At 35.5% G+C, this 16,080-nt stretch overlaps 1 protein-coding gene across 9 annotated transcripts in view; it reads right to left on the reverse strand.

The window, feature by feature from the left end:
• Positions 1-16,080, reverse strand: part of LOC150109879 (DNA-binding protein P3A2-like) — a 343,228-nt gene that overhangs the window by 155,552 nt on the left and 171,596 nt on the right. The window lies entirely within an intron of this gene.

Below are 16,080 nucleotides of genomic sequence, written 5' to 3' on the forward strand. Positions count from 1 at the left end.
CTCATATGGAGATGGTAAAATCCTCAGCTTCCCTCTTGGAAGCTGAAGATTTTCTTAGTAAAAAAAAAAGAGACAAAATGGCTAGAGCACACATACACTAACATACCCAACAGATTATGAAGATTTTTTTTGCTTTTTTGATTATGAAGAACTGCTCTTTCAATACAAAAATTAGATACAAAAGAAATCAAGTTATATGGAGTAACAGCCCACTATATCTCATTCCTAAAAGAAGATGTGACAAAAATGCAAAGTTTTGGAATAATTTCTCAATTTTAAATATTCACTGTTTTTGAATGGTATACAGGATATAGTCAAAACTATACAAAATTTGAAAGGCAAATTTAAAAAGTATTATTTATAATATACACAATGACATGAATAATAAGTTACTGTACAATATTAAAAGGATTTTCACAGTACAGTACAATAATGGATTGTACATTATTATGTCCCAAATAAATGAATGTGTGAAGCAAAATGTAAACTTTATCATGGGTGGTCCAAGAGTTCACCTCTCTATTCAACAGAAAGAGAATTGCCAAATAATCTGGAAAACATGCTTTATGTTGCCAATTTCCATATCAATCACTCATCTCACTTATTCCAAGCACTTTCTCCAGCAATCCTTTCCAATTAAACATGGTGTCAGTGCTCATGTTCACTCTGTAATAACTACAAAGCTTTTCTCTCTTTTAGTGCCTTATGAAGAGATCAGCTGAACTTTATAAATGATCTTTTACCATTATTCATTAGTCCAGAACTGGAATTATCATTTAAAAAATATATATAAAATAAAGCTCTTTTGATGTGAAAGTCTTCTCATAGAGAAAGTCAAGAATAATTTTGGATAGTAATGACCTATTAACTGATATGAGATGATCAATCTGTTAACTGAAAGATTGAAATACCATAAAATACTACCATGTTTCCACTCTAGCCAGGGAAACCGGATTGCCTAATTTTAGACAACCAGAACTACTAAAATATATGGTAGGTTTACAACTTTTAATGAATAGGATTCATGTAATTAAAATACAAATTTCTGTCATTAGCCTGGAAAAGAGCAAAAGAAAATTAAACTCTTCCATAAGGAAAAAGAATTAGCTTCAAGTCTTACACAGCCACATTAAATGTTCCTTGAATGAGAGTTGTTGATGTAACTAAATGTGCAACAGTGTTCACCTGTTAATTTATCATTAATTAATATTTAAATTCTCCTTTAATAGATAACTCCAATCAATAAAATAAAATTTACAAATGATGATTAAACCACTTAATGTGTCTCTTCCATTAGGATTTTATGAGATCATTCCTGTTGCAACATTTGTGTTTCATTGCAACATTGAATTTCATATTGAAAAGAATGACATTGAATTTCATATTGAAAAGAATGACATGTAAGAAAGTACAAAAGCGAATAAAAGTTCAGCAGCTCTCAGATGTGAACTGTAGACTAAAATACACAAAGATTATTGAAGAAAAAATGAAAGAGTTTGAGAACAGGAATCAAACCTTGGAGATTCAGTGGCAAACTCTGAAGAAAACATTGATTGATTCAGCCAGAGAGGCATGTGCTGAGGTTGTCTGCAAGGATAAAAAAAATCAGAACTCCCTGGTGGACACAGGAAGTTAAAGAGGCAGTGAAGGAAAAGTTTATCAAAAGTTTCTGTCAAATAGCATATCAAAAGTTTCTGTCAAATAAGTCAGCTTGTGCTCTTAGAGAATATAGAGACAAATGCAAGAATGCTAAACACTGTGTAAAACTAGCTAAACAAAAGTCATGGCAGGACTTTGGCAAGAATATAGAAAATAAATATCAAGAAGGTGGCAAAATATTCTGGAGGTTGTTGAAGAAGCTTAGGAATGGAAGAAAGAGTGCTGTAAAAGGAGTTAGAGATGATAAAGGTGAAATGAAAACAGGAGAAAAAGATATCCTTGAAGTATGGAGTAATTACTTTGAAAAACTGCTAAATGAAACAAGCAGTGATGACAGCACAGTGATAAAAAACACTGACCAGGCATGCAGTCAGAAATACATATCCATACTTGAAGTAGAAAAAGCCATCAAAGGCTTGAAATGTGGAAAGGCAGCAGGAGTAGATGATATTTGACCAGAAATGCTGAAGTATGGTGGTATAAGAGTCTTACAGTGGCTGCACTGCATAGTTCAGAAAGCCTGGAGAGAGGGATGAATTACAGATGATTGGAGCAGAGCTCTCATAGTACCCATATATAAAAAGGAAAATAAAACTGAATGTGAGAATTACAGAGGTATTTCCCTACTGAGTGTTCCTGGCAAGATCTATGCAAGTATACTTGAGAAACGGTTGAGAAGAATTGTGGAAGAAAAGCTTGGTGAAGAACAAGCTGGATTCAGGCCAAATAGAGGCTGTCAGGATCAGGTCTTCACTTTACGACAAATAGTCAAGAAAGCATGGGAATATAACAAAGATCTGTATTTAAGTTTTGTCGATTTGGAAAAGGCATATGACAAGGTGCCAAGAGAGAAGCTATTCAATACGCTACAGTTATATGGTGTCAATGGGGCATTATATCAAGCAATACTTAGTCTTTATTTGAGTTGTAAGTCAGCAGTTAGAATTGAAGGAAGTACAGGAAGATGGTTTAATGTTAAATTTGGTATGAGACAAGGATGTACATTATCCCCTCTGTTATTCATTATCTATATGGATCACATTATAAAGGAAAGTGGTATTAAACATGATATCAAAATTGGAGATGTTAATGTCAGCTCTTTGCTTTATGCGGATGATGTTATACTTCTAAATCAATCTGCTACAAGTCTGCAAGATTCTCTGACTAAATTGAATAGCTGTTGTAATAGATATGGTATGAAGGTCAGCAATAAAAAGACAAAGACAATGAATATAGGCAGAATCATTGAAAATGTCAACTGTGTTGTGAATGGAGAACCTGTGGAACAAGTAAAACATTTCAGCTACTTAGGTACAATTTTTACTGAAGATGGTAAATTAAATATAGAAATAGACAACAGAATCAGCAAAGCTGGTATGGTGGGAAATCAATTGAATAAATTCATATGGAATAAGAGAGAAATTAGTTGGAAAACTAAATTAGCTGTATACAAGACGGTGTTCAAACCAGTTTTAACTTATGGATCTGAGAGCTGGGTCAGAAGTAAAACACTTGACCAAAGACTAGAAACCGCAGATATGAGAGTCCTGAGAAAGATTAGAGGCGTGTACAGATGGCATCAATGGCAATATCATATTAAAAATGAGGATATTAGGAAAGAACTTGACATTGTCAGCATTGAGGAATGCGTTAGCAGAGCTAATCTCAGGTGGTATGGTCGCTTACACAGAATGGGTGAAGAAAGATTAGCAAAACAAGTTCTCTGCCAGGCTGGCAGGAAAACGATCCAGAGGAAGACCAAGATATAGGTGGATTGATGCGGTACAAAGTGCCTTAGACGATAGAAATATAAGATCTGATAATGTTGGAGTCTTGACAAGTAACAGACTGATTTGGAGGAAAATTGTAGATAGGAAGTTAGTAATGATGTAATTTTTTGTCATGTAGTACTATCATATCCTGTACACCCCTTGAGGGTACATGGCAGGAATTTGATGATGATGACATTTGTGTTTCATAATGTTAGATGATAAGAAGAAAGACTAATAAAAGTTTAATTTTAGTCACTGATGAGAAGAACTCTTTCTAGGTCTCTTTTTCTTGCTAGTTTTTGAATGAGTTGATCGTTAGTATAAACAACTACATTTCATTGAATCAGAAAAAATTAAGAAACTTTGAAAAAATGACCCCAGAACCTCCATCCTAATCATCGTCTAATTTCTGATATGTACCCTCAAGAGAACAGAATACAGTGATACTAATACATAATAATAATACACAAATTTCCTCCACAGTCTGTTTAACTTTGAATATTTCCATAAATATTCACAGCCCATTTATTAGTGAGTTGAAAATACTATAACTAGTGAGTTGGCTTCAGCCTACGCTTGAAAGTCCCAACAGATTGTGTTTGATGTTAAGCAAAAAATTATGCATGATTTTGCTTTGGTATCTAAATCAATTCCATATCTTTATTTTTTTTTGCATAATATCAAATGCAATCTGTCAGGACTTTCAGGCAAAGATGCTAATAAAGTATGCTTTGAAGTTGCTGCTTGACTCTTTAAAAGCAAATTACCTCCATGTAATTTATCTAGTGCTGAAACCTATTCACTGTTTTCATTAAGAAAATAGAATCATATATCTATTTTGAAAGTGAATAAAGGAAAAACTGTAGTGGTAATGAATAAAGCTGACTATGTGAGGAAGATAAACTGCCTTTTACAGGACAACTCCACCTATCAAGAAATTAGTTATAACCCTACAAAAACACAAATTAAATAATTAAATAAGATGCTGGATGAAGTTGTTAGGCTGGGATCAAAATACTTTGGATAAGTTATGTACTCATTTGGAAGAACTCTTCATTTACATGGTCTCACAAAAATTCAAAAAGAAAGTTATCCAGTAAGACCCATCATGAATTGTATTGACTCTCCCACCAATAGAATTGCTAAATTTCTTTCATGTTTATTAACTGCTCATACTGGACAATCTAGATCATTCATCAAGAAATCCACACATTTTTTGAGAAAATCAAGAGTATTCAAATACAAGAGTCGAATTTGTTAGTCAGCATTGACATTGTTTCGCTCTTTATCAACATTCCATTATCTGACACTGTTAAGTTACTATATGAAGATTACCTTCTGATATTGTGAAGATTTTTTGAATTTTTCCAGCTGAAATATCCTGATTCTATAGAATCAGGATATTTCAGCTGGAAAAACAAGATCTATAGATAGGTTATGGCAAAGTATTTTTTGAACCATCTGGAAGATACCTTGTTCTTATCCATTCATTCCCAACCCTCTAATTGGTTTTGTTATGTTGATAATGTTTTTGCTGTTTGGCCTCATTCTGAAAATGAACTTATCACTTTCCTACAATGGATCAATAGCCTTCATCCACACATGCAATTCATACCATGGAAAAAGAAAAGGCTGGTAGTTTACCATTCTTGGACATCCTTCTTACATGCACAGCTTCCAGTAATTTATCAACCAGTGTTTATCAAAAACCTACCTTTACTGGCAGATACGTTTATCAAAAGTCTGCTCATCACACCTCTCAAAAAATTGGTGTTATCAAGTCTTTAATTAATACAGCACATAATGTATGCTCCTCTCCCTCAAGCTTATAACAAGAACTTCTCACTGTCAAAACTTTAATAGAATTTAATAGTTACAACCTTCAAATCCAGCAGATAATCGACTCCTATGTTACAACACCTCAGGATTCTTCAACAGACTACAGGGTTCCAATCCCTTATATTTCTGGTATCTTTGAATCTATTGGTAGAATTTTGAAGACATATCACCGTATTCCCACATATTTTCTTATCAACAAAATTTCTCATCTGTTACCATCTACAAAAGACAAACTGTCACCTCTACAATTAGCTGGTGTTTACCAGATACCTTGTGACATGCTATAGGCAGACAGGCCATCCTGTGGAAAAATAATTAATGAACATCAATATTATATTGAATATATGAAACCTCAAAAAACCTGGTCTGGAACAACATGGTATTATTGACACTAAACACAGTATCCAGTGGGATGAAGCTCATCTTCTCCATAGAAGATTTTAAATTTTAAATTTTAAAACCAGTTAAAAAACAGTTGCTGCATGCTAGCAATGAATATATTAAACAACCTTTTAGTCCTAAAAGGTTGCTTACGCATGGACCTGCCGAAACTTTTATAGTTTCTATATTCGACATGAAACTCTTGTAGTGTTTATATATTCAGCTTTGAAATAATGTTGGATTCACTTAATTTGTATAATTTTGCGCCGAAGTGAAGCCTCTTGGCTCTTTATTTCAGTAAATTTAGATAGTTAATATTAGCTTTGGATGTCTGCTTTTCTATTAAATGACATAAATGATTCATCCTGCTCATTAAAAGCTACTCAACTTTGATTCTTTTTAAAACTTTCTTATACACTTTTCTTTCAGATATGATATTCAATTTTAACCTATTCAAAACTAAATGGTGATCACTTCCGACATCAAGTCCTCCATATACTCTTTTGTCACCAGTGTGAAAATATTGCTATCAACAATAGCAGAATCTGTCAGATTTATCTTATTTCTTGTATCATTGCTCCAATTTGTACATATCTTTATGATGAAACAGAGTATTAGTAAATGTGCTTTCCTCAAAATTGTTCAAAAACATTTCTATGCATCTGATATTCATTTCTTACGCTGTTGTCCAAATCTCCAACAAGGAACAGATTTTGATTTCTGCTCAGCTGCCTATTCTCTAACTTAAAAATTATATGTTTAATCCTTTATTCAAATGTTAGTAAACATAGTTTGTGCCTGAAGTATTTTCAGGACTGGGGTAGCATAGCCAAGTGAAAAAAACTTCCATCAACTTATCTCTAATCCAGAGAATTTTAATATAATAAGGTGTGACACCTTTTGGCAACTGGTATATGGAAATATGACTTCTCCATTACTTCCACTTAGTATCACCACCTCTGGGTCTTGCTCCCACTGATGAGACCTCAATAAAGGTCAAAACTGGTCTGGGTAGTGGCCCTTCCCTTAATGCACAGCATTATACATGTCGGCAAGGAGATGTGCTTTGCTTTATGGGAGATACTAAGGCAAGCGATGCGAACTTACTTATACCACCTTTACCACGAGTTGCCCCGGTCCTGAAGATACTTCAGGTGCAAACTTTGTTTGCTTACATTTGGATAAAGAATTAAGCCAAATAACCAAATGGCCTTCCCTTAATGCACAGCATTATACATGTCTCCGCAAGGAGATGTGCTTTGCATTATGAGAGATACTAAGGCAAGTGATGAGAACTTATACCACCTTTACCATGAGTTGCCCCAGTCCCGACTGTTTGCTTACACTTGGATAAAGGATTAAACCACACATATATATATATATATATATATATATATATATATATATATATATATATAATTGATAACATAGCCAAGTGAAAAAAAAACTCTTCCATATAACTTAAAAAAACATTTGTTTCTTCCTTAGTAGAACTTTCTGTGGGAACAACAGGTACAAATAATCGTCATCCAACTTCCAATTTTGATGCTTGTCCACACACACTACTCGATAAAGCTCACCGCTCAAGAAAATTATCCTTGGGTGTTGAATACTATAACTATTCCGTCCTTTCTTTTCTTTTCCTGATCATTATTGTCTCTATATAGCATATTGTGTTGGTAATTTAGAAGAATCTCACCAATTTTTCTTTTCTTTCCATAACAAGGTACTTTTCTAATTCTTTTGTGAGTTCCAATTGTTTTCATTGACACTTCTTATGTTGATGATCTTTCCCAAAAGTCTTTAAAATAATCTGCATAGCCAAGATCTCGACTATCAATGATACTACTACTAAGGCTGAAATGGAACTCTATCTAACTTGAAATTGATATGTAGCTCATTTCTTCCCTCCCTCAGTAATACATCATCGTCAAATTCCAGCCATGTACCCTCAAGGGGTGTACAGGATATGACAGTACTACATGAAAAAATTACATCATTACTAACTTCCTATCTACAATTTGTCTCCAAATCAGTCTGTTACTTGTCAAGACTGCAACATTATCAGATCTTATATTTCTGTCGTCTAAGGCACTTTGTACTGTATCAATCCACCTATATCTTGGTCTTCCTCTGGGTCGTTTTCCTGCCAACCTGGCAGAGAACACTTGTTTTGCTAATCTTTCCTCTCCCATTCTATTTAAGTGACCATACCACCTGAGATTAGCTCTGCTAATGCATTCCTGGATGCTGACAATGTCAAGTTCTTTCCTAATATCCTCATTTTTAATATGATATTGCCATTGATGCCATCTGTTCACGCCTCTAATCTTTCTCAGGACTCTCATATCTGCGGTCTCTAGTCTTTGGTCAAGTGTTTTACTTCTGACCAAGCTCTCAGATCCATAAGTTAAAACTGGTTTGAACACTGTCTTTATACAGCTAATTTAGTGTTCCGACTAATTTCTTTCTTATTCCATATGAATTTATTCAATTGACTTCCCACCATACCAGCTTTGCTGATTCTGTTGTCTATTTATATATTTAATTTACCATCTTCAGTAAAAATCGTGCCTAAGTAACTGAAATGTTTTACTTGTTCCACAGGTTCTCCATTCACAACACAGTTGACATTTTCAATGATTCTGCCTATTTTCATTGTCTTTGTCTTTTTATTGCTGACCGTCATACCATATCTATTACAACAGCTATTCAATTTAGTCAGAGAATCTTGCAGACTTGTAGCGGATTTATTTAGAAGTATAACATCATCCGCATAAAGCAAAGAGCTGACATTAACATCTCCAATTTTGATATCATGTTTAATACCACTTTCCTTTATAATGTGATCCATATAGATAATGAATAACAGAGGGGATAATGTACATCCTTGTCTCACACCAAATTTAACATTAAACCATCTTCCTGTACTTCCTTCAGTTCTAACTGCCTACTTACAACTCAAATAAAGACTAAGTATTGCTTGATATAATGCCCCATTGACACCATATAATTGTAGCGTATTGAATAGCTTCTCTCTTGGCACCTTGTCATATGCCTTTTCCAAATCGACAAAACTTAAATACAGATCTTTGTTATATTCCCATGCTTTCTTGACTATTTGTCGTAAAGTGAAGACCTGATCCTGACAGTCTCTATTTGGCCTGAATCCAGCTTGTTCTTCACCAAGCTTTTCTTCCACAATTCTTCTCAACCGTTTCTCAAGTATACTTGCATAGATCTTGCCAGGAACACTCAGTAGGGAAATACCTCTGTAATTCTCACATTCAGTTTTATTTCCCTTTTTATATATGGGTACTATGAGAGCTCTACTCCAATCATCGGGAATTCGTCCCTCTGTCCAGGCTTTCTGAACTATGCAGTGCAGCCACTGTAAGACTTTTATACCACCATACTTCAGCATTTCTGGTCAAATATCATCTACTCCTGCTGCCTTTCCACATTTCAGACTTTTGATGGCTTTTTCTACTTCAAGTATGGATATGTATTCCTGACTGCATGCCTGGTCAGTATTTTTTTACCACTGTGCTGTCATCACTGCTTGTTTCATTTAGCAGTTTTTCAAAGTAATTACTCCATAATTGAAGGATATCTTTTTCTCCTATTTTCATGTCACCTTTATCATCTTTAATTCCTTTTACAGCACTCTTTCCTCCATTCCTAAGCTTCTTCAACAACCTCCAGAATATTTTGCCACCTTCTTGATATTTATTTTCTATATTCTTGCCAAAGTCCTGCCATGACTTTTGTTTAGCTAGTTTTACACACTGTTTAGCTTTCTTATATTTGTCTCTGTATTCTGTAAGAGTAAAAGCTGACTTATTTGCCAGGAACTTTTGATATGCTTTCTTCTTTTCCTTCACTGCCTCTTTAACTTCCTGTGTCCACCAGGAGTTCTGATTTTTTTATCCTTGCACACAACCTCACCACATGCCTCTCTGGCAGAATCAATCAATGTTTTCTTCAGAGTTTGCCACTGAATCTCCAAGGTTTGATTCCTGTTCTCAAACTCTTTAATTCTCTTTTCCATAATCTTTCTGTATTTTAGTCTACAGTTCACATCTGAGAGCTGCTCAACTTTTATTCGCTTTAAAACTTTCTTACATGTTATTCTTTTCAATATGAAATTCAATTTTATCCTGCTCAAGACTAAATAGTGATCACTTCCAATTTCAAATCCTCTGTACACTCTGGTGTCCTGCACCAGGGAGAAAACATCACTATCAACAATAACATAGTCAATGAGAATTTTCTTATTCCTAGCCTCTTCTCTCCATGTGAATTTGTGCACATTTTTATGTTGGAACATGGTGTTAGTAATAACCAGTCCATGTCCTGAGCAGAAATCCAACAGATATTTCCATTATTATTAGCTTTGCTCTTTTCTCCAAATTTTCCCAAAATATTTTTGTATGTCTCACAATCATTTCCTACTCTGCTATTTAGATCCCCAACAAGGACCAACTTTTCCTTTTTCATTGTGTCAGTTGCTTTTTCTAAAGCGTCAAAAAATTCCTCCACTTCTACCTTAGTAGAACCTTCTGTGGGACCATAGGCACAAATAGGTCTCATTGTCCAGTTCCCCATTCTCATATTTGCCCACATTACTCTACTTGAGACTGACTGCCATTCAAGAAGATTAGCCTCGTATTTTGTGTTGAATACTATGGCTACTCCTTCTTTTCCTTGATTGTCATTGCCTGAATATAACATTTTGTATTTATTGCTCAGAAAGATCTCACCAGTTTTGGTCTTTTTTGTTTCAGTCACCCCTATTATGTCGATCTGGTACTTATCTAATTCCTCAGCTAGCTCCATTTCTTTGCCATTCAGGCTTCTTACGTTGATAGTACCGATCTTTAACTCTGGTGATGTTGAGTTGGGGTTTGTTTTCAGATTTGTTCCAGTAGCTGACTTTTCGCTGTTCGCCCTGGTTCCCTGGCGAAAATAACGGGGGCCTTGTTTAACCGGGCGATGCCCCAGCCGGTATGAAATTTTGTCATGTTGTACCATCATCCCTCTCAGTAATTACTAATGACTAAGGGAAGAAATTACTTTTGTCTAAAAATAGAAACAAGTTTATTTCCACAGGAGAAGAAAAGAAACAGATGGAACTCTTTGGGAAAGAAAAAGCATTGTTTTTGTAATAAAAAGCAGACATCTTTCATTTCATCTCCGACAAACTGAAGATGTAAACCACAGGGCATTACATCTTGAGTTTGTGGGAGCTGAAAGATAAGTTGTTTTAGAAAATAACCATCCATAATTGATCCTCCCCTCCAGATTATTATATTTACGAGTGTTTGTTTGCTTGTGTGATTTTCAGAGGTATTATATTGTAATATATACAGTACTGTACATATGTCATGGCACCAATGCTAGTAGTGTACTGCAGGGATCAGTTTTGGGACCATTGTTGTTCAATTTGTAGATTAATATTATTGGGATGGGTTTAACTAGTGATATGCAGCTGATATAAAATTGGAGAGAGTAATGCAGAAGTCAAGCAGATGTTATGGCCTTGCAGGAGGACTTGAATAGATTGCATGAATGGGCAGGTAAGTGAAACTTTCAGTTCAATGTTGCAATGTGTAAGGTTTTGAAATTTGCTAAGCAACGATCGGATGCAGAGGATACACTTGTTGGGGAAACTTTAAAGGAGGTAGAGGAAATGAGAGATCTGGGAGTGCTGGTGGACAAGGACCTGAAATCAGGGACCACATTGCACAATGTTGTGAAGACATCACAACTTGTGCGATGAAATAAAGAAGTTATAATGTCATTGTATAAGGCCTTGATCAGGCTCATATGGATTATTGTGCACAGATCTGGTTGCTGGGTTTTCATCGTGATGAGGATATGCTGGAAAGGGTTCAGAGAAGATTCACAAAGGTTGCCAGTTGTTTGAAATGGAAAGAGTACAAGGACAGATTAAGAGAATGTAAATTGCAGAGCCTCATGAATAAGAGAAAGAGGTGGAGGTGATTCAGACATAAGCTAGTCAGGGGTTGTTATCAGGTTGACTTGGAAGAGATTTTTCAAAGAATGAGAGGGGAGGTTGAAAAAGAGGCCATCGCTGGAAACTGTATAAAGAGGGTGTGAGCAGAGCAGTGAGGAGCAGGTTCTTTGCATGGAGAGTGGTTGGTGAGTGAAATACATTGCCTAAGTGTGTTGTGAATGTAGATGCATTGAATCATTTTAAGACACAGTTAGATGAGCACTGTGTGCAAAAGTGTGTGCTTCCCATGATGAGTCTCTGACTCCATGGGAAGCACACTTTTTGGATATATCATTCTGTGTAATTTGCATTACACAGAATGATATACCATCTGATCCCATGACCATGTTCATATTAAGGTTATGCAGTATTGATAGTGTCTCCAATTTATCTGCCCCCTCTTTTGCCATCAATCAGTGTCACATTTGGCACTGAAATATCTCCATCTGGTTGGTACGTGCATGTAAAATGATCACTCATTAACTTGGCTGTTATATTTGCTTCTGTCACCTTCCTGCCAGTAACACTTGTCAAAGTAATCTGTCTATGCTCATTCTTCATTTTATTTCTGAATTAGCTCAGTGTAACTAAATAGGCAAACGTTTACATAATAAATGCTTTTTAATACTGTTATTTAAAAATAGATTTGTCTTGCAAACACAAGTCAATGACCTGATCATGTGACTGAATGCATGTAAAGAGTGAGTTTGGCTTGACATCACATTGGAATAATGATAATAATGCAGAGGACCCTGACATGCAGAAATAAAGCGATTATGATGTCATTGTATAAGGCTTTGAATGTTACTTGCTGTCTTGTTTTTTGAATTTTATTATTTGTCTTTCCTATTAAATTATTTTATTTTGGATAATTTATATAAATTCATCCTTTATGAACTTTATCCTTTATCACTTTTTTCCTTTAACACCCTTTATCACTATTATAAACGTTACTGGCAGGAAGGTGACAGAAGCAAATATAACAGCCAAGTTAATGAGTGATCATTTTACATGCACGTACCAACCAGATGGAGATATTTCAGTGCCAAATGTGACACTGATTGATGGCAAAAGAGGGGGCAGATAAATTGGAGACACTATCAATACTGCATAACCTTAATATGAACATGGTCATGGGATCAGATGGTATATCATTCTGTGTAATGCAAAAATGTGCAAGGAAAGTGGCATCTTCTCTGATCAAGCTGTTTAATTTGGGCCTCAGTTCTGGAGAGGTACCAAATAAGTGGTAAGACAGCAAATAGTTCCACAGGATAAAGAACGTTCCAGAACAAAGGTTGCATATTATAGGCCAATTAATATCTCAGAAGTGGTGGTTAAGGTATTGGAGAGACTAGTAAAAGACAGAATTCAAGACTTGATGGACATGAATATGAAACTTTCAATAAATGTTTAATGCAGTGAAACAGCAGTAGGAAAATCGGAAGCATTTAATGCTTCCAATATTTCATCTCAGTTACAGCGACATCATCAGGCAGTATACAAAATGAGACTTGTAAGACACACCCACACACAGAGAGAGAGAGAAAGCACAAAACTGAAAAATGTAGACAAAAGACTAGAGTTCTAACTAGGTGAAACACCCTCTATGGCCACCTGTCGGGAGCCTATGATATATTGAAAAGAACATACAAGTTTTACAGCAAATAAAACTTGAGCAGCTCTCAGATATGAACTATAGACTAAAATACACAAACATTATTCAAGAAAAATGAAAGAGTTTGAGAACAGGAACCAAACCTTGGATATTCAGTGGCGAACTCTAAAGAAAACACTGACTGATTCAGCCAGGTAGGCATGTGTGCAAGGATAGAAAAATCAGAACTCCATAGTGGACACAGGAAGTTAAAGAGGCAGTGAAAGAAAAAAAGAAAAAGTTCCTGGCAAATAAGTCAGCTTGTGCTCTTATAGAATACAGAGACAAATGTAAGAAAGTGAAACACTGTGTAAAACTAGCTAAAAAAAAAGTCATGGGAGGACTTTGGCAAGAACATAGAAAATAAATATCAAGAAGGCAGTATGATATTCTGGAGGTTGTTGAAGAAGCTTACAAATGGAGGAAAGAGCTGTAAAAGGAGTCAGAGATGATAAAGGTGACACGAAAATGGGAGAAAAAGATATCCTTGAAGTATGGCGTAATTACTTCGAAAAATTGCTAAATGAAACAATCAGTAACAGCACGGTGGTAAAAACACTGACCAGGCAAGCAATCAGGAATACATATCCATACTTCAAGTAGAAAAAGCCATCAAAAGTCTGAAATGTGGAAAAGCAGCAGGAGTAGATGATATTCAACAAGAAATGCTCAAGTATGGAGGTATAAAAGTGTTTCAGTGGCTGCACTGATAGTTCAGAAGATTCCAGATGATCGGAGTAGAGCTCCCACAGTACCCATATATAAAAAGGGAAATAAAACTGAACGTGAGAATTACAGAGGTATTTCCTTATTGAGCGTTACTGGATTAAGATTTATGCAAATATTATTATTATTAGCCAAGACCTCATGGAGTCAAAAACTCATCTGGAAGGTCCTTTTATCACCCACACAACTCATCATACCATGCTTTGAACACATTCAGACTCCCTGCAGACACCACACTCTCAGGTAAGGCATTCCAATCATTTACAACTCTGCACAAAAAAAACCTGCCTCTCACTCCCCTACTCACACCTTCTTTATACAGTTTCCAGGGATGACCTCTGGTTCTCCCCCAATCTCCCACTATTTTCTGTAGAACTTCTCCAGCATTGATCCTATAACAACCCCTTACCAACTTGTAGGTCTCTATCATATTCCCCCCCCTCTTCCTGCTGTCCACCAGACTTTGCAAATTGCATCTTCTCAATCTTTCCTCATACTCGACATTCCAGAGGTCATAAACTACCTTAGTCAGTCGCTTTTGGACCCTTTCCAACATCTCTTCATTCTTCTGAAAACCAGGTGACCAAATCTGGGCACAATAGTCCATGTGTAGCCTAATCAAAGCCTTATACAACTGAACAAGAATCTCTCTACTTCTACACGTCATTGTCCTCTGCATCATTCCCAGAAGCCTTTGTGTTGTCTTAACAATTTTGGCTATGTGTTCCCTAAATTTCAGATCCTTATCCACTATAACCTCCAGATCTCTTATTTCTTCCACCTCCAACAATGCATCCTCACCAAGCATAAATTCTGCATCCCATCTTTGTTTTACAAATTTTAAAACCTTACATTTTGCAACATTGAACTCGCATCCCCATTTCCATGCCCAATCACTCAATTTATTCAAGGTCTTTCTGCAAGGTGACAACATCCTCACTACTCCTCATGGTTCATCCCAACTTGAGAAATGGTTGAGAAGGATTGTAGAAGGGAAGCTTTGTGAAAAACAAGCTGGATTCAGGCCAAATAGAAGCTGTCAGGATCAGATTTTCACTTTAAGACAAATAGTTCAGAAATTATGGGAATATAACAAAGATCTGTACTTAAGCTTTGTAGATCTGGAAAAGCATATGAGAAGGTGCCAAGAGAAAAGCTATTCAAAATGCTATAGTTTGTATGGTGTCAATGGGACATTATATCAAGCAATACTTAATCTTTATTCGAGTTGTAAGTCAGCAGTTAGAATTGAAGGAAGTACACGAAGATCGTTTAATGTTAAATCTGGTGTCAGACAAGGATGTACATTATCCCCTCTGTTATTCGTTATCTATATGAATCACATTATGAAGGAAAGTGATATTAAACCTGATATGAAAATTGGAGATGTTCATCTCAGCTCTTTGCTTTATGCAGATGATGTTACACTTCTAAATAAATCTGCTACAAGCCTGCACAATTTCCTGATTAAATTGAATAACTGTTGTAATAGGTATAGTATGAAGGTCAGCAATAACCATTAAGACAATAAAAAATAGGCAGAAGCATTGAAAATATCAACTGAATTGTGAATGAAGAACCCCTATAGAACAATTAAAATATTTCAGCTACTTAGGCACGATTTTTAATGAAGATAGTAAATTAAACATGGAAATAGACAACAGAATCAACAAAGCTGGCATGGTAGGAAGTCAACTGAATAAATTTATCAAATTTATTCAGTTGATAAAATTAATAGGTAAAATTAGTCAAAACACTAAATTAGCTGTATATCAGACAGTATTTCAAACCAATTTTAACTTATGGATATGAGAACTAGGTTAGAAATAAAACACTGGACCAAAGAGTAGAGACTGCCACAGATATGAGAGTCGTGAGAAAGATTAGAGGCGTGAAGAGATTGCATCAATGGCAATATCATATTAAAAATGAAGATATTAGGAAAGCACTTGACATTGTTAGCATCCAGGAATGTGTTAGTAGAGCTAATCTCAGGTGGTATGGTCACTTAAACAGAATGGGAGAGG

Source organism: Typopeltis vanoorti, chromosome 1 (genome assembly GCF_054136105.1).
Source record: "Typopeltis vanoorti isolate ZY-2024b chromosome 1, IOZ_Tvanoo_1.0, whole genome shotgun sequence".
NCBI classification, from domain to species: Eukaryota; Metazoa; Arthropoda; class Arachnida; order Uropygi; family Thelyphonidae; genus Typopeltis; species Typopeltis vanoorti.